General features: G+C 43.7%; 1 pseudogene; it reads right to left on the bottom strand.

The window, feature by feature from the left end:
* Positions 1-20,042: 20,042 nt before the first annotated feature.
* LOC148519745 (N-alpha-acetyltransferase 40 pseudogene) lies at positions 20,043-20,764 on the bottom strand (annotated as a pseudogene).
* Positions 20,765-27,947: the final 7,183 nt, after the last annotated feature.

Here is a 27,947-nt window from a genome sequence, read left to right as displayed (position 1 = left end):
CAAATTGCAGGCTTCCCACACATCATAGGGGTTGTGGACGGCACTCACATACCACTTCAGCCTCCAGCAGCGCTGGAGGCCATATTTAGGAACCGCAAGCATTTCCATTCGATGAATGTAATGGTGGTATGTGATGCCTCCCTCCAGATCCTGTCCCTGAATGCCAAATTTCCAGGAAGTGCACATGATTCATTTGTCATACGGCAATCAGGGCTTTGGCACAAATTAAACAACCTGCAAGCTGGTGACGCGTGGCTTCTGGGTAAGTGGGTAATTTTTAAACCAAACACTGTTGACTTAGAAATGGTACTGAATGCTTTTATTTTTTCACAGGAGACAGTGGTTACCCCTTCACACCCTGGCTGCTCACTCCTTATTTGGTTCCCACACCAGGGCCACAAACTCAATATAATTCCGCACTTACTGCCACCAGGCAGGTGGTGGAGCATTGTATCGGCATTTTAAAAGGCCGATTTCGATGCCTCCACCGCTCTGGTGGCGACCTCATGTATTTGCCCGGTATGGTTTCCAAAATTGTGGTCCTGTGTGGGATATTTCACAACATTGCCATATGGAGTGGTGTCCCAATGCAGCCAGAGGATGCCTTGCCTGAGGATGGCCCCCCCGAGGTTGGTCGGAGGAAATTGTCAGGGGGGGCCATACGTGATGATGTCGTTTCCCGCTTTTTCAGGTATTTGAATTTCCTTGGTTTTACATTTGTTGACATTGTGAAGACTGAAAATTATGTGTGTTTAATATCCTATGTTTCAAATTTTAACCTTTTTTTTTGTATTTTTTATTTTTTTTTGCAAAGTCCAAACAGCCTTCTTACTTCCTGAAAATGCTCGCCTGTGACATTAGTGACTCCAAAATGACCTTTACACCTGGACAAATGTGTTTCTACCTGATTTTGGGACAACATGTTGGCATGCACCATCTTCAAGTAGTTCTTGATTTTTTGTTTCCATTCTTTGTGTGTATTTGCTTTTTATTGTGAAAAATTGTATAATAAACTACTTTTAAAATTATTTGTTTTTTTTACCAGAAAAAACAGCAAATGGACAGTACCTTTTAACTTAATTTACAAGTGTTTGCTTAAAAAAAGGAACTATTTTTGGCAAAACAATTTTAAACACAACAAAACAATTAACAACATATTTGCATAGTTGGGCCTACCTTTTTTAATATTTTTTAAATTATTATTGGAGTTGCATGGATATTTTGGAATCACTTAAATAATTACATAAGGGATTTTTTGAAAAACATTATGGAGTTAATGTCAATTGGACCAATTATTGGAATGTACAAATATGTATTTAAAGTCTGGGAAACCACTTTTTTTTAAAAAAAAGTTTAACTTTAAAATAATATTTACTCCAAAAAATTGTATGCCACATTGTTTGCATTTTCATATGCAAAATCCATAAACCAAAATGTTTACCCCAAAATTTTTTCAAAAAAATGAACTTGTGAGCTAATTTTGGAGTCAATAAATGAGATTGGTTTAAACAAACAGCTTTTATTAACAAAATAAAAAAACATAATAAATTAATGTCGCAAAAACAAGATCAAATGGTCCATTGCGACCAGCAGCTTGACCAAATGTCCCCTCATTGCCATTATCTGGCCCAAAATGGCTTGATCCCGCATCCTTGGGTCTGTAGAAAGACAAATATGAGTTTCAAAAAAATGTGAAGTTGTAAAAAAATACATACAAGAAAAACAGGATTATTCACAGTTAAATAAAGTTTACATACTATGCTAATTTTGTTTCAAAACTATAGTGGTAACATAAATTTGCCTAAATTACCAATAGGCACCAAAATAAAACAAAAAAAACATGAACATGAGAGTAGTGGTTTGAACAATCACTTTGAGATCTTAACTAATCCTTACACCATTTGTATATTGATTTTAGTGTAGAAATTTAATCAAAAACAATGAAACTTGTATTTGGCTCTGGCATATGTGGTTATTGTAAAGTTTATTTTGTTTAGAAACATGAATAAATTGGTCAAAAATGTTGGGAAAAAAAATCCCCAACAAACTTATTTTAAAAAATACCACCCAAAATAAATAAAAAAATCCCCCCAAAATGGACTGCCCTTAGATTGTAAGCAGGGATACAACAGTGTATGCATATAGGGCACATTTTTACACAATAATTGCAAACAACCCCCAAAAAATACCTGCAGGTTGGCCTAGATCCTCTTCCTCCGAAGTGGGCCAGTGGAGGTGTGAAGTTGGGGGCAAAATGTCCGGGGGGGATAAAGGGGAGGGGTTGGATTCAGGAGTGGGTGCATCAGGGGAGGGTGTGGGAATGTGGATGGTAGGACAGGGGAGGGAGGGGTGATTTGGATTTGGGGAGCAGGAGAGGGAGGGGAAATAGGGATGACCAGGTCAGGCGAGGGTGGCAATATTTGGGAGGAGTGGGCGGGGGAGGAGATGGTGGGAGTTGGGGAGAGGGGTCGGGCAGGCCTCCGTCTATGTCTCTGGATCCGCTCCTGACCTAAATGATGTATAGTTTGTAATATTAGCAAATATGTATACCCAAAAACATTTTTAATGTGAAACATTAACCCAAAAGAAAATATTAATCTTAAAAAAAAACAATAACAAGGTGTCATTTAGCCCGAAAAAAATGCATACTGCACACATGCACACACATTAATGCAAATTTACATTAGCAAAGACAAAAAGTAACAAAAGATTGTCATAGATATATAAACATTCAAATATCCACTTACGCCTACGGATCCTCATCCGAAGATGTGCAAGCAGGTGTGGGGCCCGGCGGCGTAAATCCGACCACCGGCGCTCTAATTGGCCGTTGGTCCTCCGATATCCCAAGGCCCGCAGCCTGCGCCGCACCTGCGCGTACGCCCGGCGCTTGCATTGGTTGGTGACGGGGGGCGGCATGTCAGTAATTCTCCTATCAATTACTTCAGTGAGCACCAGCAGCTCAACACGTGTAAAAGCACTGGCTCTCATGATGGCAATGTTTTTTTTTTTACACACATCAGTTTTATTACAGGGACCCCTAAATTTTGATTGGCTAAGGTACTTTCATAAATAACATGAAGAATTCTATTGGTTAATGTGTGAGTCATGTGAACAACTCCTAAAAATATATTGTGACTTATGATTGGCTTGCTGCATTTGGATGCGTTAGCAACAAGCCGGAAATAAAACAATTTCTAAATTATAAATCAAAATAAAAGCTATTAAAATAACAAACAAACAGCCTTTGGACTGAAAAAAAAACAAGTTTGCCGTTAAAAGCGGACGGATTCTACGGACCAAAATGAACATAAAACAAACAATAAAGTTTATTGACATTCCAAAAAAAAAAAAGATTGAAAACTTTCGACCAACAATTAAGTAAATTAAGGTAATGATTGGAACCAATCGATTCACGGATGTTTGACGAAGGAGAAACAAGGCAATCGACAAATGACAGGCCTACTTCTGGTCGTAATTGTGCGAGCGAACACTTCATCCAAAAACGAGTAGTGCGCTCGCTATTTCAGAAGCTCGTTAGCTAAAGGAGGGTTTGTGGAAATATGGGGCGGAAGACTCGCTACGAGCGACCACACATGCGAGCGCTTGGTTTGAAATTTGGACGGACGTACCTCCTGCGGGCGAACGGCTGATAGCGTCCGGCTCTGAATCAGGCCCACAATTCACAAACACAAAAAAATATTTTTTTAAAATTTTTTTTGGAGTGTACTTTGGGGGTTACAGCACCCTTTAACGGTCAAGCCAGCCAGCCCTTTACTTATGACACAGGCGCACGCTTGGCGCTGCTCCTTTGTTGATGCACGTGCAGCCACAGTGCACACAATTCACAAACACAGAAAATATTTTTTTATTTTGTTTGGAGTGCCCTTTGGGGTTACAGCACCCTTTAACGGTCAAGCCAGCTGGCCCTTTACCTATGACACAGGCGCACGCTTGGCACTACTTTGTTGATGCACGTGCGGCTACTGCGCACACAATTCACAAACACAAAAAAAATATTTTTTATTTTTTTTGGAGTGCACTTTGGGGGTTACAGCACCCTTTAGCGGTCAAGCCAGCCGGCCCTTTACCTATGACACAGGCACACGCTTGGCACTACTTTGTTGATGCACGTGCCACTACTGCGCACACAATTCACAAACACAGAAAAAATATTTATTTTTTTTGCACTTGGGGGGAGCACCCCTGATGGACAGAGCACCCCCTGGACAACACTACAGCACCCCTTTAGGACTGGGACACTGCACAGAACTTTGGAGTGGACACAGCCCCTATGGAGAACTGACTGCACAACACAGTACAGCCAGCCCCTATGGACTTTGGAGGAGTGGACACAGCCCCTATGGACAACAGCAGCACAGCACAACACAGCCAGCCCCTATGGACTTTGGAGGAGTGGACACAGCCCCTATGGACAACAGCAGCACAGCACAGCACTGCCAGCCGCTATGGACTTTGGAGGAGTGGACACAGCCCCTATGGACAACAGCAGCACAGCGCAGTACAGCACAGCACAACACTACACTGCACTACACTACACCAGTGGTGTAACTACTGCCCCCGCTGCCCCCGCGGTGGCTTGGAGGCGCTGGGTAGCTTGGGGGCAACGGGGGCAGTAGTAGTAACTACGGAGAGTGCAGGGGGTGCGGTCGCACCCCCTGCACCCTCCATCTGCCGTGCACCCACTGAGTGTGTTACCAGCGGGCGCCCGGCTCCTATTCAAACCCCCGGCGGCAGCCGGAGGACGGAGCTCCCTCTGTCTTCCAGGTACCGCAGGGCACTATGGGAGTGACGTAATGACGTCACTCCCATAGGGCCGAGGAGCGGACGCCGGGGACAGAGCTCAGGAGCTCCCTCCATCTTCCAGGTCCCACAGAGCACTATGGGTGTGACGTAATGACATCACTCCCATAGTGCCGAGGAGCGGACGCTGGGGTATGGACGGCAGCAGCACTGGAGTGGGGATAAAGGTAAGTGTTTGTGTTTTTTTCTTTGTGTGTGTGTGTTTGTTTGTGTGCGCGTGGAGGGGGGGAGCAACTACAGGGGGCTAACTACAGGTGGCTAACTACTAGAAGGGGCACTACAGGGGGCTAACTACTAGAAGGGGCACTACAGGGGGCCCTGCATAATGGGCACTATTACAGGGGGCACTACTTTAATGGGCATTACTACAGGGGGCCCTGCATAATGGGTACTTACAGGGGGCCCTGCATAAGGGGTACTACTACAGGGGGCATTGCATAATGGGCACTACTACAGGGGACATTGCATAATGGGGACTACTACAGGGGACATTGCAAAAGCGGCACTACTACAGGGGGCATTGCATAAGGGGCACTACTACAGGGGGCATTGCATAAGGGGCACTAGTATAGGGGGCACTGTATAAGGGGCACTAATTTGATACACAGTTTACAGGTTATAAACTATGTTCCCAATAATCTGGTTCTACTGTGCAACCTGTCTTGAGCTGAGGTGACGGACTGGCAGGAGCAGAAAGGAGGGTTGGTGAAGTAGATCTGTCAGGGTGGGATGTAATGGCATTACTGTTTGGCATAATGTGTATTTGGCATTACTGTGTGCACAATGTGCTATTAGGGGCATTACTGTGTGGCATAATATGTAAGGGGCATTACTGTGTGGCATAATGTGTTGTATGTGGCATTACAGTGTGGCATAATGTGAAATAGGGGGATTACAGCATGGCATAAATTTGTTATAAGCGCTTTACTGTATGTCATTATGTGTTATATGTGGCATTATCGTGTGGGATGTGTAAGGGGCATTGCTGTGTGGCATAATGTGTTGTAAGGGGCACTCCGGTGTGGCATAATGTGTTGTAAGGGGCATTCCGGTGTGGCACACTGTGTTATAAGTGGCATTACTTAGTGTGTCATAATGTGTAAGGCACGTTGCTGTATCATGTAACCACACACCTTAAACGTAGTCTTTGGGTGTGTTTGATCTTTGGGTGGGGGGGGAGCCTGAAACTTTTTTGGCATGGGGGAGCAAAATTTATAGTTACGCCACTGCACTACACCACACTACACAGCCCAGCCAGCCCTAACTCCCACCCTCCCTCTTCACTGTCCACAGCCGAGTGAGAAAATGGCGCTGACGCGGGTACCTTATATAGAATCCAAAACCCGCGAGACCCGGAAGGCGGGATGATGACGTTTTGCCTCGATTTCAGATCCGAGTCAGGCGGGAAAAGTCCAGCCTGACTCGGATCGGCCTCGGATCGAGGGGGCTCGGGGGGTTCGGATTTCAGAAATCCGAACCCGCTCACCTCTACTTTAATCCAAACATCACTAGAAGCAAATTGAACACCTAAAGAATGGTGACAAAACAGAAAAAAAAAAAAGAGAGAGGGTGTGTTGGGGAGGTGGTGAGGGGGTTAGGTGTGAGGCAAGGAAAAACACTAACTCGGCGAGAGATTAAAAAATCCAAACAATAATATTTAAAGGCCAATTAAAATATTTCCGTCACTGCAAGATAAAAAAATTTAAAATATCTAAATAATCCTTCCTCTAAAGAGACGAATAGGAAGTTCTGAATAAGGAGGGCAAGGGAAACTAAGGCACAAACTAATACAGCAAAAATATAACACATAACAAAGGGCAAATATTAAATAGCAACTTGGAGGTGAATGTAGCACTTATAGCAAGCTGATTTCCAACGACCAAGCTTAATAATATGGGATGAAGAAAACCGGTGAAAGCCAGTGTAGTAGCTGCCCTGATCCAAAATAAATGAATCCCGAAGTCACGAGGCCAGAGCATGATTGATGATAAACAATGCCTAAAACCCCAGCCAAGTTGGTATTTTGTTAATGGTGTACCATTGTCATGCATCAACCATGCACCATCAACAGCTGCTTGAATAGACACATGCCAAAGATACTAGACAGAACCATATGTCTGCAGCTGTCATGCAACAGGACCTATGAAGACAACAGCCGAAACCTGTCGATCCAGCTGCATCCTTGAATAGTTGCAGCTCCAAAATACCATTAAAGTCTATTAAAAATGGAGTCCACACAACCAAGTACCTCTTCATTTCAGCCAAAAGGCGAATGAAGTGATGAGGCGGAATAATACCTGCCGTTGTACTCTTGAGCTTACTGCAGAAAATCTAACCCATTGGAATAACATGGCATGCAAAGTTAAGCAAACCCATGAGGGACTACGCCTGCTGCAGCATAACCTTCCCTGCCACCAACGCATCCCCTATGGCATTCTGAAGTTTACCAACTTTTTTCCAAAGGCATTCAGCAACAGCCTGCAACTATCTCAAGTTCAATACCAAGATAAGAGAACTGCAAAGTAGGATCCTTCATCTTATCTTTAGACACAGGGACTCCAAATTAATAAAACAAGGACTGAATGGAACACAACAATTGCGAACAACAGGGCCTGTGCATAGTAAGTTGTCAAGATACAGTATTACATGATGCACAGCAGATTTCTGCTATATTATTGTATAATTAGCTGAGCACATGGAAATATACATGGTAATGTACCAAACCCTCAATCCAATTATATTTCTTCTATTGCTGCAGTTTATATGATTACTTTACTTTGATGGATTACACCTTTGTGAGAGTTTCCCACCTTAATTGTGGCACAATGTCATTTTTCTACATTGATTTAATATGGGACTTTTCTACTTCTCATTCATTGTCTAATCCTTTAGGTGCTTTATGCAGCCTTCAGCAATAGGGCTAAGAGTCTAATATGTAAAATGCCAATCTATTTTCAAGGACTCAGCTATAGGGGAGGTAGTTGAAGATCCGACTGCTGGGATGCAGGTGCTCACAATGCCGGCGTCAGAATCCCGACACCAATCAGAATCTCGGTGCTGCCAACTCAACCACCGGCGTTCCTGACGGAAAGTAGGGGAGGGTTAGAGTTATGCACCAGGGAGAGGGTTAGGCACTAGGGAGAGAGGGTTAGGGTTAGGCACTAGGAGGGGAAGGTTAGGTTTAGGCACTAGGGTGGAGGTTTAGGGTGCAGGTAGGGAGGGGTAGGGTTAGGATATGTACCGACAGGTGTCAGTATCCTAATGGTGCATACACACGGGACGATCGTCAATGATAACAATATCGCTGAACGATCTCCCTGCCCATTCCCAGAGTGCTGGATGATCAATTTCGATCATAGAGCACACCACCAACCCACCAACGACAGGCCAGCGACCCGCAATCAATGATCATGGGTCCCTGTGTAAACTGGTCGATATCAACCAGGTTGGCCTGCATGCACGGGCGATGGTCGATATCATTATCATCCATACGTGCCAGTGCATCGCTGTGGGTTGGAAGGTACAAAAAATGCACGGTATGAACGATAACGATATGATCGATATCGTTATCGTTCATATCATGCATTTTTATCGTACCGTGTGTACACACCATAACTCTGACGGGATGCCGGCGTCAGGATTCTGACAGACGGAATCCCAAGTGCCGGCATCCCGTACCCAACCCGCCTATAGATATTTGTTTTCTCTATTAGTATGTGCTCTGTCATAGTGGTGAAGCTAATGGCCACTGGGCCGCAAAGTAATATATGAGTGTTGTGAGGGCATGTCATCATCACAGTGCTCTCCATTAGGTTTATCCTTATAACTGCTAAACAGGTTGTACTGGTGCCTCTGTGATTGCAAAGAGAAGGCAAGAAACAAGCAGCCCAAAGACTAGGAAAAATGAGGTTACAGTGTGACCTTTAGAACCCTTGGCCCTTGATGTGTAGTTGTACTGACAGTATTGCTCTTCCACTAAAGTATATTCGAGAGAGTAACAGGTGAATGAGGTCATTCACAGCCAATAAACTTTAGACAGGTATCATTTATGCCATCTATAACTATGAAAAATATTCTTAAATGGTTGCCTAGCTCCCACACAGCAACAGAATTGTAACAATTTAGCGTCACCTGTTACTCTATATTGTGCACGTACATGGTAATATAACCCCTACTCCAACAATATTTTTTGAAGGTCAGCAGTATTACAGACACAAAAAAGAAGCCTAGTTATTTGCAGAAGCGACTTTTGGGCATGTCTAGTTAGTTTTGGGAGTGGTCGGCTTAGTATTTTCATGAGCATTTTGTTGACTCGTAATAAGTGTGTTATTGGAATGACTACAAATAGGGTGGACCATGCTCTTGGTCTTTTGTATAGGTTGAAACACTGTTCACCAGGTTCAATTAATAGTTATTTAAGTTTATTTAAAGAACTGGAAATGTACTAAACAACCATAGTTGTCTCTCTGGGCTTTGCATAATTACCTTCCCACACCTTGCACTTCAAAGAATATGGACCTACTATAATTGTTAAAAGTGATTGTATACCATTGTATACTCCTGGTTAGACTGGCGTACCAGTCCAAAGTACTCCTTTGGTGGGGTTCCCAACCACCACTGTTACAGCAATGCAACTGTATACATCACTGCACAGCCAGCCAGAAGAAGAGAGATTGGAACCCAACCCAACGTAAATGTACAGTTAGAATTAGAGATGAGCGGGTTCAGATTAGTTCGGATTTCCACGCCAAGTTCGAATTTTTCCCTCAAAAAAACAGAATTCAGAAAGAGGCAACACGTCATTTTTCATGGACAAACATAATCATTCCTAGACAAAAGTCCAGGAATGATGATGTTTGTCCATGAAAAATGACGTTTTGCCTCTTTCTGAGTCCCGTTTATTTACGGCAAAAATCCAAACTTGGCGTGGAAATCCAAACTAATCTGAACCCGCTCATCTCTAGTTAGAGGAGGTGTCTGTTGTAAATGAGGCTCCTGAATGGAACGGCTACTTCATTGCCCATTCAGGAGCTGTTTTTTTTTTATTACATTGTTAAACTCTGGGTGAAAGTTTGAATCTTTCACCCAGGTCTCTCAAACACGAGACCCTAAATAATCTAGTACATTGAGGAATGTGTTGCTCATATATTATGGTTCTACAGAAATATACAATACCTATAGGTTTCACACACTCTTCATTGCAAAATATTGAATTGAACTTATTGTGTGTAGAGCTGCATACCTCTTCTAGATGAATATATTCATAAAATGAGTGTACAATATACTTGGACCTCAATGGCCACATCATATACAGTACCAATTCCAATTTAGCAATAACATTCATAACCTCTTTATAACTAACCATAATGTTATAGATCACTTAGATTAACGACCATTTTTAATTTCATATGTAAAGATAATGCTAACAATGTTTCACAGAATAATAATGCAAGCAAATATTATGGCTGAACAAGCAATTACCATAAACAATAAATCAAGTGCAAACCAGGGACATCTGGAGTTAAAAGGTAAAATGAAGAATGTAATTTTGTATGGACACACGCTGGGCGTCTTCTGTCTTCTTTCTGTAATTAATGTTCCCAGCTTGGCTATATAACATTTTCAATGACACATGTATTCCACCATTTCTTATCCTATATCTCCTTCAAATGTATCGTAAAGTCTGGAAAGCACATATATGTCTAGAACTGGAAGCTGGAATTTTATAGCCAATCTGTTGAGATTTGCACAGCAGATGTGAGCTTGGCTCTTACACCAAGTGCAGAATTCAAAAAGCAAAGTGTGGTACAAAAATGTTGAAATCCTAAAATAATGCCATAGTTTAACAAAAGACAGAACATCTATAACATATCTAATTTATGTCACTAAGAAACCTGTGAACATCTGTTAAATGTTTAGTTCCATTGAAAGGTAAAGAAAACATTTCACCGTAGAAATACAGAAATGGCTATATGTCCTCTTTATGCTAAATGTGAACACATGGTGCATTATAAAATTCTCTTTGCAGTGTCAAAAGGGATACTCCAATTAAAAACAATTGATAATGCGATGCAGTGTTATTATTACTGCTATTTTAGGTGGATAAATAAGCATAAATTAAAGTTATATTTCTTCTGCTTATTTGTGGGCTGAAGATTTCGACAGATACATACCAGGGATGGATTGGCCAAAGACCTTATGGGCCATTTGGGCAGGGACATCTGGTCCAGTCCAAAATTCAATTATTTGGATCAGCATTTCTGTAGCCAGAGTCCTGTGCTGCCATTTAGTGTACATATGCAGCGCTGCCTGTTGCTATGCTCATATGTGTCTCCACCACCATCTCTGTGTAGCCCTATTCTCTCCCTTCTCCCTTTGACTTCCTTCATTTGCCAGGACTAGAAATGTGAGTAGCTTTGTCTCTGTCAGGAATCATACTTACCCTCGGTGTCTACGCAGTGTGGCGCTGTCCTGGTGGGGGTCTGGGCCTGGAGGGTCGCAGGAGACTTCGCTGTTGGTAGAGTCCCGGCATGGTGGTGGTCTCAGGGTCACGGAGCTCCGGCGGCTCCAGACACTGGGCGCCACCATATAGTGTTGGTCCCAGTCAGCTGACCGCTAAATGCCAATGGCAGCTGGGCTAATGTCAACTTGACTGCATCAGCCAATCACTGCATGACCCAGGGTATAAATTTCTTTTCCAGATAAGTATTCAGGGCCTGAGCGTCATTGTTATTAGACGTCCTTGGCCCCAGCTCCCTGACTAGCCGTCTATGATTACCAGTGGTTCCTGCTGCGGTCCCTTTCCGAGTCCAGTTTGTGCTACACGCCAGTCCCAGTCCGGCTTCAGTTTGTGCTATACTCTGGTCCCAACCCGACTCCAGTCTGTGCTATAGTCCGGTCCCAACTCAGCTCAAGTTTGTGTTATAGTCCAGTCCCAACCCGGCTCCAGTTTGTGCTATAGTCCGGGCCCAACCCGGCTCCAGTTTGTGCTACAGTATGGTCCCAATCCGGCTCCAGTTTGTGCTGCAGTCCGGTCCCAATCTGGTTCCAGCTTGTGCTCCAGTCCGGTCCCAATCTGGTTCCACTTGATCTCCAGTCCGGTCCCAATCTGGTCTAAATTATATTCCAGTCCGGTTCCGATCGAGTTATGCAGTTCCTGCTAGAATTCTCTTCTCTATCTATGAGAAAGTGGTACATATGTCCTTTCCTGAATCCCCAGTCCTGACATCTCTCTTCCACTGCCCATCCATGGGGTAGATTTATTAAAATTTTAAAACAGATAAGTGGAGGTGTTGGAGTGTGGTATGATTTGTTGACAGTTACCATGTCGACATTCATCCCATCTACACGGATTTTATATCGATATGATAAACTGTCGACAAACCGTCCCTGGTGGTCCAGGGTATTCTTCCAGATCCCAGTGGCCATGTGACAGTCACTTCTGGAGCCAACCTGTATGCTCCAGCATTCCTTTCTCCTCTTATCCCTAACCCTAAGCTCTAACTCTAATCCTCCTGGTGGCACCTAACCCTAACCATCAGCATCCTCAACATGTTGACATTCTGTTCCAATGTCGATAGTGTGAGCATGTTGACATTCCAAGGGTGTCCACATGATGCCTGTCGACAGTTTGAACCATGGCAACACTGTGGTGTCAATATTGAGTGTCAACATAGTTACTGTCAACTTTCTGACCAGATACCCCTATAACAACCAATCAGATTCTGTCATTTTCTAGAATGCAATAGAGAAATAATAGCTACTGTTAAATCTGATTGGTTGCTATGGACAACTCACTTTTAATTTTTACCATGATGACTTTATATATTGTTTGGCTCTCAATCTGTCTGTGTCAGCCACACTATGCTAATACAAAGGGTGAGACCGAGATAGACACATGGGGGGAATGGCTTGTCTCTGTCTTACCCTTTGCGTTAGCCTCACCAGTTTTGTATGTGTACATTCCTCTCTGTCTCTACCACTTTTGTTTATGTTCTAATCTGTTCCCCATTGTGTGTATGTTCATCTCTGTTTCCAATTTTGTATGTATAAATATCTTCCCCACCTGGCTCTGTTTCCCCAAATATCATACACTCTCTCCACGCCACCCTTCTTTTTCCATATTATGTTTGCCTGTCCCTTTCTTTCTCCCCCTTAGCATGTATATCTCCTTTTGTCCCCCACCCACCTGTTCCCCTCATTTTTCAGACAAAAAAGGCAATGTGTCTGCACAGAACATAATTAGAAATCCTTCCCTCATACCCTTTTAGGTTCTATATTACTCCTGCTCATGGTGAGAGGGTGCACCCAGGAATTAACTGAATCCACAACAACACAAAAGATAAAAGCATTCCTTATACAGGGCACTCACAGGATTTTTATCAATTTCTGTTAATAATCTGATTAGGAAATAGATAATAACAGAAATTTATAAAAATCCTGTGAGTGCCACGTATAAGGAATACTTTTTTCTTTTCTGTTGTTGTCTCTCATTATTCTTCAACTACAAAACCCACTGTCCTCATCTGCCACACCTTCTTCCTTCTCACCTTCCACTTCTTACCTCCTCTTCTGCTTATAGATTGATAGGTAGAACAAATGTGGGTTACTGCCGTTCAGTAGTAACAATGACAAACAGTGGCACAACCACATAACTGAAACCATGGACAACAGAGAAGCAACATTTTCTGATTTTTTTTTTGAAAATCTGTTTATTATTTTCAAATAAAACATTATACAATACGGCAGTATATATAAAAATGTCTTCCAAAATTTACAAAATTAAAATTTCAAAATAGTGGTATTAAAGAACCATACATATTGTACAAATGTTCGAAATATACATCAGATTCCTTCACAAGAATTATAATATTTCCAATTTTAGAAGTCAAATAGTTGGCCACACATTCAAAAAATTTAAATACACAATGCCATAAACTGCATTATAATACCAATACAATAGAAAATAACCCACATAAAATAAAAATAAAAATATATAATAAAGAAAAAAGGTGAAATAATGAAAGGGGAACAAAACAAAAAGGGGGAAAAGAAGATATACAATCATGTAGTATTTAAGAATTAACTGTCTCTATGAACAGTAATGTTCCTAATAGAAGCAATTCTAAACATATTCTGAATCAGCCCTTGCCAATCGTATTAACATAACAAAAAAAAAACCATTAAGCATCAAAACATGCGTCAGCTATCATGTCATATTTGTATGTAAATACCAGGTTGTGGTCTCAAACACTTAACACTTTCGACTGCGTGGAGGAGTCGAGCGACTCAATATACGCGCCCCATTTATTATAAAAGGAGACTACACCATTCTCTAATGCCGGGAAAACAGTCTGCCTGTCATAATATAAGGTAGTAAGCAATAACGATTTTACTGAGCCCAAAAAAGGGGGAGTAGAGGTGGTCCAGCTACACAGTATAACTTTTTTAGCGATGGTTACAATAACCGTTAGGAGAGGGATTATAGCTTTTTTATCCACACCAAGATTCCAGTCACAAACTTGGCACATAAATGCGCCAAAGGATCACTTCTAAGTTGCAGGTGAAAAAGAGTATTAATAAAAACTACCACCTTTCCCCAAAATTTACGTATTTTCGGGCACTACCAAAGATTATGAAAAAAAGTTGCGTTTGGGCGCCTACTTTGAGACAGTTACTCGACTCCTCCGCCACCATGAATCTCCTACCGGCTTGTGATATATACACTCTATTGATAGTGTTGATATGTATTTTCTGATTTTAATAACTTTTACTGAGTGTCTCAACAGTACGTTTGTTGAATTGTGGATCTTATACATAATGTTTGATTCCCCATTATTGTAAATGCCAATAGAATTTGGGATGGCCTGTCTCCAGCAGGTGACAGCATGGTGTGGTTTTTCCCAATGATGTCACAAGCCTGCGACGCACGCCGTCCGGCACTCCCTGGGCTGCAGAAGAGGTTGCTAAGCAACAAGTGCCACCCACCACCATACTGTTGCAAAAAAATAAAACAAGAAGAATAAATAGAATAGTAGCAGATAACAAATACAATATTGCACTAATACAGCAATCTGTAATAATGGCAAATGACATAATAATTACATAAACTAGAGATGAGCTGGTCCGGCTCTCCAAGAACTGAACCCACCTGAACTTCCCGATCCGGGGAGTCCAGCTCTGGTTTTCCTGCCTAACTCGGACCCCAAAACGAGGCAAAACGTCATCATCCTGCTGTTGGATTCTCGCTGGTTTTGGATTGTATAAAGGTCCCGTGATCTGCACCATTTTCACTCCGGGTGTAGAGAGTATACAGAACAGACATGCTCTGTGCTGCTCTGTCTGTGCACATGTTCTCTGTTTCTCTCTCTGTTGTTCAAGGGTGCAGAGTTGTCGGGCTGGGGCTGCAATACATAAAGGGGTGCTGCTGTGTCACTGTGGTCCTGTCAATCAAGGGGCTGGGCCTGCAGTACCATCAAGGGGCTGGGGCTACAATACATAAAGGGCTGCTGCTGTGTTGTCCATAAAGGGGCTGGGGCGGCAGTACATAAAGGTGGGATGTAGTACATAAAGGGGTGCTGCTGTGGTATCCTGCCCATCAAGGGGCTGGGGTTGCAGTAAATGAAGAGGTTCTGCTGTGTTGTCCATAAAGGGGCTGGTGCAGTACATAAAGGGGGGCTGTTGTGTTGTCCATAAAGGAGCTGGGGCTGCAGTACATAAAAGGGGGCTGCAGTACATAAAAGGGTGCTGTTGTGTTGTTCTGTCCATGAAGGGGCTAGGGCTGTAGTACATAAAGGGGTGTTGTGTTGTCCAGGGGTGCTCTGCCAATCCAGGGATGCTCTTCCCCAGTGTAGTAAAAAAAAGTTAAATAAAATTATCATTCCACAGAAAAAAAATCTTTTTAAAGTTTTTTTTTGTGTGTTAGCTACACTATTATTGTTCGGTGACACTGCAGGCCAGACCGCAGTGTAAGTTTGTTGATATGGAGGATGATCAAATGAGAGGAGAACAGGAACCACATACTAGTGCTGCAGCTGCCATCAGCAGTCATGATGATGATACAAGGCTGTCAATGTCATCTATGAAGGCCAATGCCGAAGGGCTTAAGTCAGGGAATCTAAAATCAAAGAAGCAATCTTTTACAGTGGTAAAGAAAAAAACATCAAAAGGAAAGTTAGCTGCTGAAATACATAAAATTGCCAATATGCCTTTCACCACACAAAATGGCAAGGAAAGGCTAAGGCCTTGGCCTTTACTTATGACTGGTGGTTCTGCTTCTTATGATGATGTAAGCCCTTCTACTAATAGACAGTTCAAAATGATGAAAATAGTTTAGGCACAGGAACCAACTGTGTGCTAAGAAATGTCACAAATCCCTTAGGAGAGTCTAAGTGTGTTGGCGGGTGCCATGTGTGAGCCAGGCATTTCCAAAACTGTACTCAAAGAGGAGCCTCCTTCCACCACTTGTGCATCCTCTGCAAATGTGGGGATGAGCAGTGCAAGTCAACATGCTGACAAAGAAATCGAGGATGCTTCTGTGGAAGTGAACCAGGGTGGGGAGGATATTTGTGTAGCTGACGCTAATAAGATGTCGATGATGAGGATGTTTTGATGAGGATGTTGTTTGTGTAAATCAGGCACCAGTGGAAACAGTTGTTGCCCATGAAAAGGGAAATCCCATTGTCATGCCTGGGCATAAGACAAAAAATCCAGCACTTCTTATTTGTGGAATAATTTCTACCCAAATCTGGACAACAATTGTCAAGCCATCTGTACCCTTTGTAAAGCCAGAGTAAGTAGAGGTAGTGACCTTAACCATCTAGGAACCTCCTACCCATTACGTCATCTACAGCGCATCCATCAAAAGTGTTTGTAAAATTCAGAAACTTTTGCTAAAAAAGTAACAACAAGCAGTCCAGCGTCAGCTAACTCCCTTCTGTATGCTAGATCCAAGCACCTGGCATCTTCACCACCAACACCTTCATCAACAATATCCTCAGTCATGATTGGAAGTAGTCCTGCATCCAATTTGATAAGGCTAACTCAGTCCTCCCCTATCTTGGATTCCTCAGAATAATCCTGTGCCTGCTGCTGCTGCTGGGAGTGGATCTTCATCCCTGAAGGGGACCAGGATGGACTACTAGTAGTAGTTCAAAAAAACTATTAACTGTTAAACAATATTTTGCAAAGGGGACCAAGTATGACAGCAGTCACTCAGTTGCACAGCGGTCACTGATGCCATAACATCTATGCTGGCATTAGATGTGCATCCGATATCCACCATTAGTGCAGTGGGTTTTAGACAGTTAATTGAAGTCCTGTGTCCCCACTACCAAATCCCATCTAGGTTCCACTTCACTAGAAAAGCAATTCCCAGCCTGTAAAGGGACTTTAAAAATAACTTAATTAGTGTCCTCCAAAATGCCGTTGTACCCAATTTCCACTTAACCACAGATATGTGGAAAAGTGGAAAAGACAAACACAAGATTACATGACTGTAACAGCACACTGGGTGGGTAAATTGCCTACAGTGGTACCAACAGCTGCAGCATCTAAGATGAAGCAGCTCATTCAGAGGCAGGCTACTCTGTGTATCACTGGTTTCACTAAGAGGCATACTGCTGACAACCTCTTAGAAAAACTCAGGTAAGTCATTGCAAAATGGATTAGACTCTACTCGAGATTTGTCATTTCTGACAATGCCACCAATATTGTGAGAGCATTACAGCTGGGTGAATTCCAACACGTCCCATGTTTTGCTCACTCTATTAACTTGGTGGTGCAAATTTTTTTTAAAAAATGACAGGGCCATGCAGGAGATGCTCTCTGTGGCCTGCAAAATTTCTGGCCATTTTCGCCATTCAGCAGGTGCATGCAGAAGATTGCAGCACCTGCAAGAAATGTTGAATTTGCCCTGTCACCAGCTGAAAGAAAAGGAAGTTACGAGGTGGAACTCCACCTTTTATATGCTTCAGCGGATGGAGAAACAACAAAAAGCCATCCAAAGCTACACAACGAAGTATGACATAGGAAGAGGAGGAGTAGTGTACCTTACTCAAGCTCAGTGGAAAATACTTTCCGTGTTGTGCAGAGTGCTGAAACCATTTGAAGTAGCCACCTGTGAAGTGAGTTCAGACACTGCCAGCTGGAGTCAGGTAATTCCCCTCATTAGACTGTTGGAAAAGCAGCTTGAGAAACTGAAGGAGAAGATGAAATGAAGCAATTCTGCTAAGTATGTCGGACTTGTAGATCAAGTCCTTTATTCGCTTTGCCAGGATCCAAGGGTTGTTGGGATCTTCCAATCATAGCAATACATTTTGGCGACCATGCTCGATCCTAGTTTTAAGTCATATGTTGTGTCTTACTTCCCAATGGACACATATCTGAAGAGATGCATAGATGCATTTCGTAAGCAAATTGTCATCACAAGTGGCACGTGATTCAGCGATGGCTCCTCCTTCAGTTTCTCCAGCAAGTGCAGCTGCCAGAAAAAAACCTAAACTTTCCCAAAAGACCCACTAATGATGCAGATGAATCAAGTTTTGACATCTGCTCGAGTATAAAAGAATTGCCTGCCATTAATGAGATCTCTACCGTGATTCCATCTGATATGGTCACCATTCAGAGAATGGTTGAGGACTATTTTAATGATAGCATCCAAATAGGCATGTGAGACAGTCCGTTTGACTACTGGCAGGAAAAAAAAGGCAATTTGGAGGCCCTTACACAAACTGGCTTTGCTTTACTTGAGCTGCCCACTCTCCAGTGCATACTCAGAAAGAGTTTTCAGCACAGCCGGGAACCTTGTCAGCGAACGGCGTAGAAAGCTACTTCATTGGTGAATGCGTATGCTTGATGACAAAAGTTTTTTTTTTTTATTGAGGGCAATATATGTGATTTAATGGGTTTTGAAAATGAGTAATAAAAAAAGATGATGTTCATCAAAATGAACTACAAATTCCATGAGGAAGACCTTTACCACCAATTATGTCCAAAAATGACAGAGGCACCTGAAGCTATAATGGTGGATACCAGCAGGGACAAATTAATATTGTGTGTAGATGATGTACACACTAATGAGGGTGATGAATCAGATGATGATAGTGACAACATCTTGCCTATGTAAAGCCAGTTTGTGCATGGAGAGATCATTGCCAGCAATGTCAGCTGCCCATTGGTATCTTGTTTTGTGAGGGCCCAAACAAACCAATCGCTTCAGCCACAATTGGCAATCCCTGTCGCTGAAGTGATTGGTTTGTTCTACTGTGCATGTCCTATATACAACATAAAGTTGGGTGGAGGGCTCAAGGACAATTGTATCTTGCACCTCTTTTCTTTGCATTATGTGCTGTTTGGGGCATTGCTGCATGACATTTTTAATGTTATAGTTTCTGAATGTCCAGAAATTGTTATGGCCACAGACAGCATCTCATGTATGCTCCTTTCATTTTAAAAAACATGGTAGATTTTCAAATGGACACAATTTTTTTAATTGCTCCCCCCAACCCCAACCGGTTGCCCCAGGACACTGGTGAATTGATAGGCTGACTGGATAATGATGGTGGGTGTCATGAGAAAGACCAGAAATATGAGCAGCAGCACAGAGCATCTTCCTTCCAGGATGTGTGCAATAAAGTGCAAATATGTTTAATACAAAAATTAGTTGTGTATACTCGTCACCCACATTACATACATCTTTACATGTAACATACAGTGCGTAAAGCAGGCTAAGATAACCTGAGGCATGCCACCTGTTGTCGACAGTAGGCCCAGCAAACATCACAGATGCTGGGAGTTCTAATTGCTCTAGATGTAAACATCAAGTCTTGGTCCCATATCCTTAACAACCTCCCTGAGCACAAAGTAAACGTCTGTGTACAGTGTGTACTAGAAGCACCTCCACAAGCTAGGCCACTGCATTTCTATTAGATGTATAAAAAACCTCATCCAGATCAAAGATGTCTTTCATAAACTGAAGAACTTGATCCGACATTGATCTTCCCTCATACATTTTTTTTTTGAATCAAACAAGAATTTATTTACTGTTAACAGGACTTGTGGTGGTGTAAGTCACATGCATGTGCACAATAGTGCAGGATTTAAACTAAATGTAATTGTTTTTAAAAAAATTAGAAGAGTAGAACCCCCCCAACAAAACAGAAGATATTGACAATCGCTGAATCCTCTTGAAGCCCCCCCATAATTTCCCATGTGTCCATCTACCACCTTATTCGGTGGCAGAAGCTTGCACAATATCCTGAATGTGATTGGGGAGTGTCTCCAAACTTTGTCTTGCGGCTCAGAATCTCATACATGCAATCATCACTGCAGCACCCTGATACACTGAGAGAGATCTCGTCTATCTCAAACTCTAAAGCGTCTCTGAAGAATTGGTAAGCACCGTGATTGTGTTTGAACACTGTAAGGACGACTTTCTTCTTCTGTGTTGCTATTAATTGTAAGATTTGTACCAGGAATTTCCCCACTCCTTTCCTGTGGACACGGATCTCCAACTGCACCTCATAACAATAAAGGACCTCATCCCCGCACTCCATGTCAAATCTCAAGTGCACAAAAATAACAGGCGCAGAAAGCTCATCTCTCGCAATAAGGTACCAGGCACGTTCATCTGTCAGCTCTTCCCGCTTTTCCCGCTTCTTCCATCCCCACTTGCTCTGTTCATATAGCAGCTGCATATTTGTCTTTGTGAGTTCAAATACCCAGTCTAGAGTCATCTGGTCCACATCTGTTACTCTACAGAACTCTATAGACAGATTTAACCCATTTATGTCAAACTCTTATTCTTATAGACTGGAAAGGCTCTTAAAAGGTCACCCTGCTGATTGGCCGCTTGCACCTTGGCACACATAGCTGCCATTGCAGTACATTCATCTTGGCATTTTTGCTTTTTATCTTTTGCCTGTACAGACTTCCTCCCCATGATGTAGCTGATGAAGTAATACTCTGAAGCCCAGTTTGGTTCGGTGCTGGAGGGGGAGAAGAAGCTCGTACATTTTTTTAAGAATCAAAACATTAAAATAAATAAATTAAAACGAATCAATTCTTCTGTTTTTTCCCTGTCTTCATTCCATAAACATATTCCAACTCCCTCGGACCTCTGACCTAGTTTTTGATTAATTAAAACATTCTTGGTTTTTAAACTTTCTAGGGGTCATATAGTTTATTAAACTGCCATCCTGTCTACCATTGCAGTGCCACTCTGTGCCATGCTGGAAGCTGAACTGCTACATACTAGTGCCGCCCACTGCTGTTGCTTAGCTTAGTCAGCCAGCTAGCTCGATGCAACCTTTTGGCCTAAACTGGATGAAATCAATATTGTGAGCTGTGAGGTGGTAAAAATTTACTGGATATGACTGGAAATATATGTTATTAAGATTAATAATACTGTAGGAACAAAAACAGACCCAAATTATGTGATTTTAGCTAGTTTTATGCTTTTTTTTAGAAAAAAAATCCAGATCCAGATCCAAAACACGCAAGGGGCAGTTTTGGCAAAACCAAATCCAGATATAAAACCAAAACATGGGCGTCGGCGCACACCCCTAATAAATATATATATATATATATTAGGGATGAGCGGGTTTGGTTTTTTGAAATCTGAACCCCCCTGAGCTCCCCCGATCCGAGTCATATCTGAGTCAGGCTCGACTTTTCCCACCTGACTCGGATCTGAAATCGAGGCAAAACATCATCATCCCGCCTTCCGGATCTCGCAGGTTTTGGATTCTATAAAATGTCCCCGCGTCGGTGCCATTTCTCACTCCGGCTGTGGACAGTGAAGAGGGAGGGTGGGAGCTAGTGCTGGCTGGGCTGTGTTGTGCTGCTGTTGTCCATAGGGGCTGTTACCACTCAGTCCATAGGGGCTGACTGGGCTGTGTTGTACTGCTTTTGTCCATAGGGGCTGGCTGGGCTGTGTTGTGCTGCTGTCATAGAGGCTGGCTGGGCTGTGTTGTGCAGTCAGTTGCAGTCATAGGGGCTGTGTCCACTCTAAAGTCTATAGGGACTGGCTGGACTGTGCTGTGCAGTATCCAATAAAGGCTGTAGTCCTAGAGGGGTGCTGTAGTGTTGTCCAGGGGGTGATCTGTGCATCAGGGATACTCCCCCAAAGTGCACTCCAAAAAAAAATTTTTTTTTTATTTTCTGTGTTTGTGAATTGTGTGCGCAGTAGCCGCACGTGCATCAACAAAGTAACGCCAACCATGCGCCTGTGTCATAAGTAAAGGGCCAGCTGGCTTGACTGTTAAAGGGTGCTGTAACCCCCAAAGTGCACTCCAAACAAAATAAAATATTATTTTCTGTGTTTGTGAATTGTGTGCACTGTGGCTGCACGTGCATCAACAAAGGAGCAGCGCCAAGTGTGCGCCTGTATCCCATAAGTCTGTTAAAGGGTGGTGTAACCCCCAAAGTGCACTCCACAAAAAATAAATAATACTTTTTTTTGTTTGTGTGCGAAATGTATGCACAGTGGCCGCACGTGCATCAACACAGCAGCAGCGCCAAGCGTGCGGCTGTGTCATAAGTCAAGGGCCGGTTTGGACATCTGGTCCGGACTGAAGGATGTGCCAACAATGTCAATTTCTGACATGTCTACTGTCACAGCATATGATACTGTCACCACTGACAGAATGGTGGAGGAATTATTTTCTGTGTTTGTGAATTGTGTGCACTGTGGCTGCACGTGCATCAACAAAGAAGCAGCGCCAAGCGTGCACCTGTGTCATAAGTAAAGGGCCGGATGGCTTGTCCGTTAAAGGGTGCTATAACCCCCAAAGTGCGCTCCACAAAAAAATAAAAAATTATTTTTGTTTCTATCTTTGTGAATTGTGTGGGCTGTAACCGCACCTGCATCCTCAAAGCAGCAGCGACAAGCATGCATCTGTCTGTTTAAATGGTGGTGTAACCCTCAAAGTGCGCTCCACAAAAAATAAAAAATAATTTTTTTTTCTGTCTTTGTGAATTGTGTGGGCTGTAGCCGCACCTGCATCCTCAAAGCAGTGGCGACAAGCGTGCGTCTGTCTGTTTAAAGGGTGGTGTAACCCCCAAAGTGTGCTCCAACCAAAATTGGTGTAACCCTCAAAGTGCGCTCCCTTAAAAATTTAAAATTCTTTTATTTTTTTCTGTCTTTGTGAATTGTGTGGGCTGTAGCCGCACCTGCATCCTCAAAGTAGCAGCAACAAGCGTGCGTCTGTCTGTTAAAGGGTGGTGTAACCCCCAAAGTGCGCTCCAACCAAAATAAAATTATCTTTTTTTCTGTGTTTGTGTGTGAAATGTATGCGCAGTAGCCGCACCTGCATCCTCAAAGCAGCAGCGACAAGCGTGCATCTGTCTGTTAAAGGGTGGTGTAACCCTCAAAGTGCGCTCCACAATAAATACAAAAATTTTTTTTTTTCAGACTTTGTGAATTGTGTGGGCTGTAGCAACAAGCGTGCGTCTGTCTGTTAAAGGATTACATTGGTGACAGCATCCAAGTAGGCATGTTAGACAGTCCATACCTGTACTGGCAGGAAAAAGAGGCAATTTGGAGGCCCCTGTACAAACTGGCTCTATTTTACCTGAGTTGCCACTCCTCCAGTGTGTACTCTGAAAGAGTGTTTAGTGCAGCCGGGAACCTTGTCAGCAAAAGGCGTAGGAGGTTGCTTTCACAAAATGTGGAGTAGATGATGTTCATAAAAATGAATTATCAACTCTTCCAGGGAGACCAGCCTCCAGAACGTACAGAGGGACCTATGGTGGTGGATTCCAGCGGGGACGAATTAATACTCTGTGAGGATGAGGATGTACACAACACTGAAGACAGTGAGGAATCGGTGGATGAGGAGGATGAGGACGTCATCTTGCATCCGTAGAGCCAGTTTGTGCAGGGACAGATTAATTTCCAGCTTGTTTTGTGGGGGCCCAAATGAACCAATCATTTCAGCCACAGTCGTGTGGCAGACTCTGGCGCTGAAATGATTGGTTTGCTAAAGTGTGCATGTCCTGTTTATACAACATAAGGGTGGGTGGGTGGTCCCAAGGACAATTCCATCTTGCACCTCTTTTTTTTCTTTGCATTATGTACTGTTTGGGGCCTAGTTTTTCAAACTGCCATCCTGTCTGCCACTGCAGTGTCACTCCTAGATGGGCCACGTGTTTGTGCTGCCCACTTGTGTCGCTTAGTATAGTCATCCAGCTACCTCGGTGCAACCTTTTGGACATAAAATCACTATTGTGAGGTGTGAGGTGTCCAGAATAGACTGGAAATGAGTGGAAATTAAGGTTATTGAGATTAATAATAGCATAGGTAATAGCATAGGAGCAGGAAAACCCACAAATTCTGTGATTTTAGCTGTTTTTATGCTTTAAAAAAAAAAAAAAATACAGATCCAAAATACAAAACCCAAAACACGGAAGGGTGGTTTTGGCAAAACCAATCCAGATCCAAAACACGAAGAAAGATCCAGATCCACAACCAAAACATGAAAAGTATATATAATATAGTGCTTGAAGTGCGCTGGTATGAAACGGTAGCCAATCACACCTCACGGACTGGCAGCCAATCAGTAGTGGCCATCTCTAGTTGGCTGCTGCTGGTCTGTGCGGCCAGTTCCAAATTCAAAATGCCGTCTGGGATCCTTAGCGAAAGAGGGCGCTGTATCAAGTGGATGAGGGGAGGGGAGGAGAGTGCTGGGGAGGTTAGTGCTGTGGTGGGTAGGGGAGTGCTATGGAAGGAAGGGAAGAGGTGGGTGGTGCAGTGAGGGGAGATGAGGTGAGGTGAGTGCTGCAGTGAGGTGAGTGGTGACTGCTGCGGAAACGGGAGGAGAGGTGAGTGCTGTGGTGAGGGGAGATGAGAGGGGAGGTGAGTGTTGCAGGGAGGGGTGGTGTGTGGAGACGAGAGGTGAGTGCTGCTGTGAGGAGAGGTGTGCTGCTGTGAGGGCAGGTGTGAGGAGTGGTGAGTGCTGCACTGAGGGAAGGTGAACTGTGAGGTGCGGTGAGTGCTGCAGTGAGGAGAGATGAGCTGTGAGGAGTGGTGAGTGCTGCAGTGAGGTGAAGTATGAGGATAGATGGGGTGTGAGGAGAGATGAGTGCTGCAGAGAGAAGAGGTGAGTGCTGCACGGAGGTGAGGTGTGAGGAGAAGTGTGCTGCTGTGAGGGTAGGTGATGTGTGAGGCGATGGATGCTAGGAGCAGAGAGGGAAGAAATAAACCTCCCGAAAAACGTACAGTAAGAGCCAGCTACAGAAGAAGAGGAGGTGCCGCTGGCTAGGATGGGCAAAAAGCTGAGGACCGGAGATTCTCTCTCAGCATCTTGGCAGGCGGCTTCTGCCACCTTCACTTATTTAACCCTCCCTAGACTACCAGGGTTGTTGGGCACTAGCCCGATGGACACAGTCAGGCCTCAGGCATGTGGTGCTTGTTAGGCAGGCAGAGACCCCATGGCCCTGATAAGTGACCTTGGGCATTATGCCCAGGACACTGTTATTAATTAAAGTGGGGGTATGGACAGAACAATGGGCTCAGAATTTTTTGGGGCTTGCCTAAGTGAAGCCTCCCTGAAATTCCCACTTCAACCACTGTATATAACCACTGTATATAAATAAATATGTATATATATATATATATATATATATCATATATATATATATATTATATATATATATATTGTGATAGGATCACTGGTAAAGTGGTCTGTGGCAGGTACATTTGTCCCAGATTCCTGTCTTTTGTGTTTTAAACCCCCAGGAGAAAGTCTGCAGTGTAGCAGGCTTGAGTTTCGGCTTTTTGAAAAGCCGGTTTGGGACCTGGGGGTTGTGGGTGAGAGGAGAGGGAGGACTCCACCCACGGCCACTCCAGGTTTTGGTTCTCGCAGCCTGGTAACAGGCTTGTTAGTTTTCCACCTGAGAGTGGCCAATATAAGCTTAGTTTGTTTAGGGCTGATTGTCTCACCTGGGAGAGCAGGCAGGGAGTTTGCTCAGAGACACTTGGAAAACCTGTCTGTGAGTATCTTTCTTCGTGTATTGGATCTGGATTGGTTTTGCCAAAACCACCCTTCCGTGTTTTGGGTTGTGGGTTTTGTGTTTTGGATCTGTATTTTTTTGAAAAAAAGCATAAAAACAGCTAAAATCACAGAATTTGTAGGTTTTTCTGCTCCTATGCTATTATTAACCTCAATAACCTTAATTTCCACTCATTTCCAGTCTATTCTCAAACACCTCACACCTCACAATAGTGTTTTTATGTCCAAAAGGTTGCACCGAGGTAGCTGGATGACTATGCTAAGCGACACGAGTGGGCGGCACAAACACGTGACCCATATAGGCGTGATACTGCAGTGGCAGACAGGATGGCAGTTTGAAAAACTAGGCCCCAAACTGTACATAATGCAAAGAAAAAAAAGAGGTGCAAGATGGAATTGTCCTTGGGACCACCCACCCACCCTTATGTTGTATAAACAGGACATGCACACTTTAACAAACCAATCATTTCAGCGCCAGGGTCTGCCACACAACTGTGGCTGAAATGATTGGTTCGTTTGGGCCCCCACAAAACAAGCTGGCAATTAATCTGTTCCTGCACAAACTGGCTGTACGGAGGCAAGATGTCATCCTCATCCTCCTCATCCACCGATTCCTCACCCTCTTCAGTGTGTACATCCTCATCCTCACAAAGTATTAACTCGTCCCCACTTGAATCCACCACCACAGGTCCCTCTGTACGTTCTGGAGGCTGGTCTCCCTGGAAGAGCTGATAATTCATTTTGATGAACATCATCTTCTCCACATTCTGTGGAAGCAACCTCCTACGCCTTTCGCTGACAAGGTTCCCGTCTGCACTAAACACTCTTTCGGAGTACACACTAGAGGGGGGGCAACTCAGGTAAAATAGAGCCAGTTTGTACAGGGGCCTCCAAATTGCCTCTTTTTCCTGCCAGTACAGGTATGGACTGTCTGACATGCCTACTTGGATGCTGTCCCCGATGTAATCCTCCACCATTCTGTCAATGGTGACAGTATCATATGCAGTGACAGTAGACATGTCAGAAATTGTTGCCAGGTCCTTCAGTCCGGACCAGATGTCCAAACTTGGTCCTGCCTGCCCTGCATCACCGCCAGCGGGTTGCTTAGGATACCTAAGTTTTTTCCTGGCAGCCCCAGTTGCGGGAGAAAATGAAGAAGGAGCTGTTGACGTGTCACGTTCCACTTCAGCTGACAGTGTGTTCACCAGCAGGTCTTTGCACCTCTGCAGGCTTGTGTCAGCCGGAAAGAGAGACACCACATAGGCTTTAAACCTAGGATCGAGCACGGTGGCCAAAATGTAGTGGTCTGATTTCAACAGATTGACCACCCTGGAATCCTGGCAAAGCTAATGAAGGGCTTCATCCACAAGTCCCACATGCCGAGCGGAATCGCTCCGTCTTAGCTCCTCCTTCACTTTCTCCAGCTGCTTCTGCAAAAGCCTGATGAGGGGAATGACCTGACTCAAGCTGGCAGTGTCTGAACTGACTTCACGTTTGGCAAGTTCGAAGGGCTGGAGAACCTTGCACAACACGGAAATCATTCTCCACTGCGCTTGAGTCAGGTGCATACCCCCTCCTTTGCCTATGTCATAGGTGGATGTATAGGCTTGTATGGCCTTTTGCTGCTCCTCCATCCTCTGAAGCATATAGAGGGTTGAGTTCCACCGCGTCACAACCTCTTGCTTCAGGTGATGGCGGGGCATGTTCAAGAGTGTTTGCTGGCGCTCCAGTCTTCGGCACGCAGTCGCTGAATGGCGAAAGTGGCCAGAAATTTTTCGGGCCACCCAAAGCGTCTCCTGCACGCCCCTGTTGCTTTTCAGAAAATTCTGCACCACCAAGTTTATTGTGTGAGCAAAACACGGGACGTGCTGGAATTTGCCCAGATGTAATGCCGCACAATATTGGTGGCGTTGTCAGATATCACAAATCCTTAGGAGAGTCTAAGTGGGGTAAGCCACTGGGCGATGATTTCCCTCAGTTTCTCTAAGAGGTTGTCGGCGGTGTGCCTCTTACTGAAACCAGTGATACACAGCGTAGCCTGCCTTGGAACGAGCTGGTGTTTCTGAGATGCTGCTACTGGTGACGCTGCTGCTGTTGCTGCGTAAGGTGATA

Source organism: Taudactylus pleione, unplaced genomic scaffold (genome assembly GCF_031769625.1).
Source record: "Taudactylus pleione unplaced genomic scaffold, aTauple2 ptg000184l, whole genome shotgun sequence".
NCBI classification, from domain to species: domain Eukaryota; kingdom Metazoa; phylum Chordata; class Amphibia; order Anura; family Myobatrachidae; genus Taudactylus; species Taudactylus pleione.
Note: the sequence above shows the minus strand (reverse complement) of the source record. Positions and strands in the feature narration are given on the sequence as shown.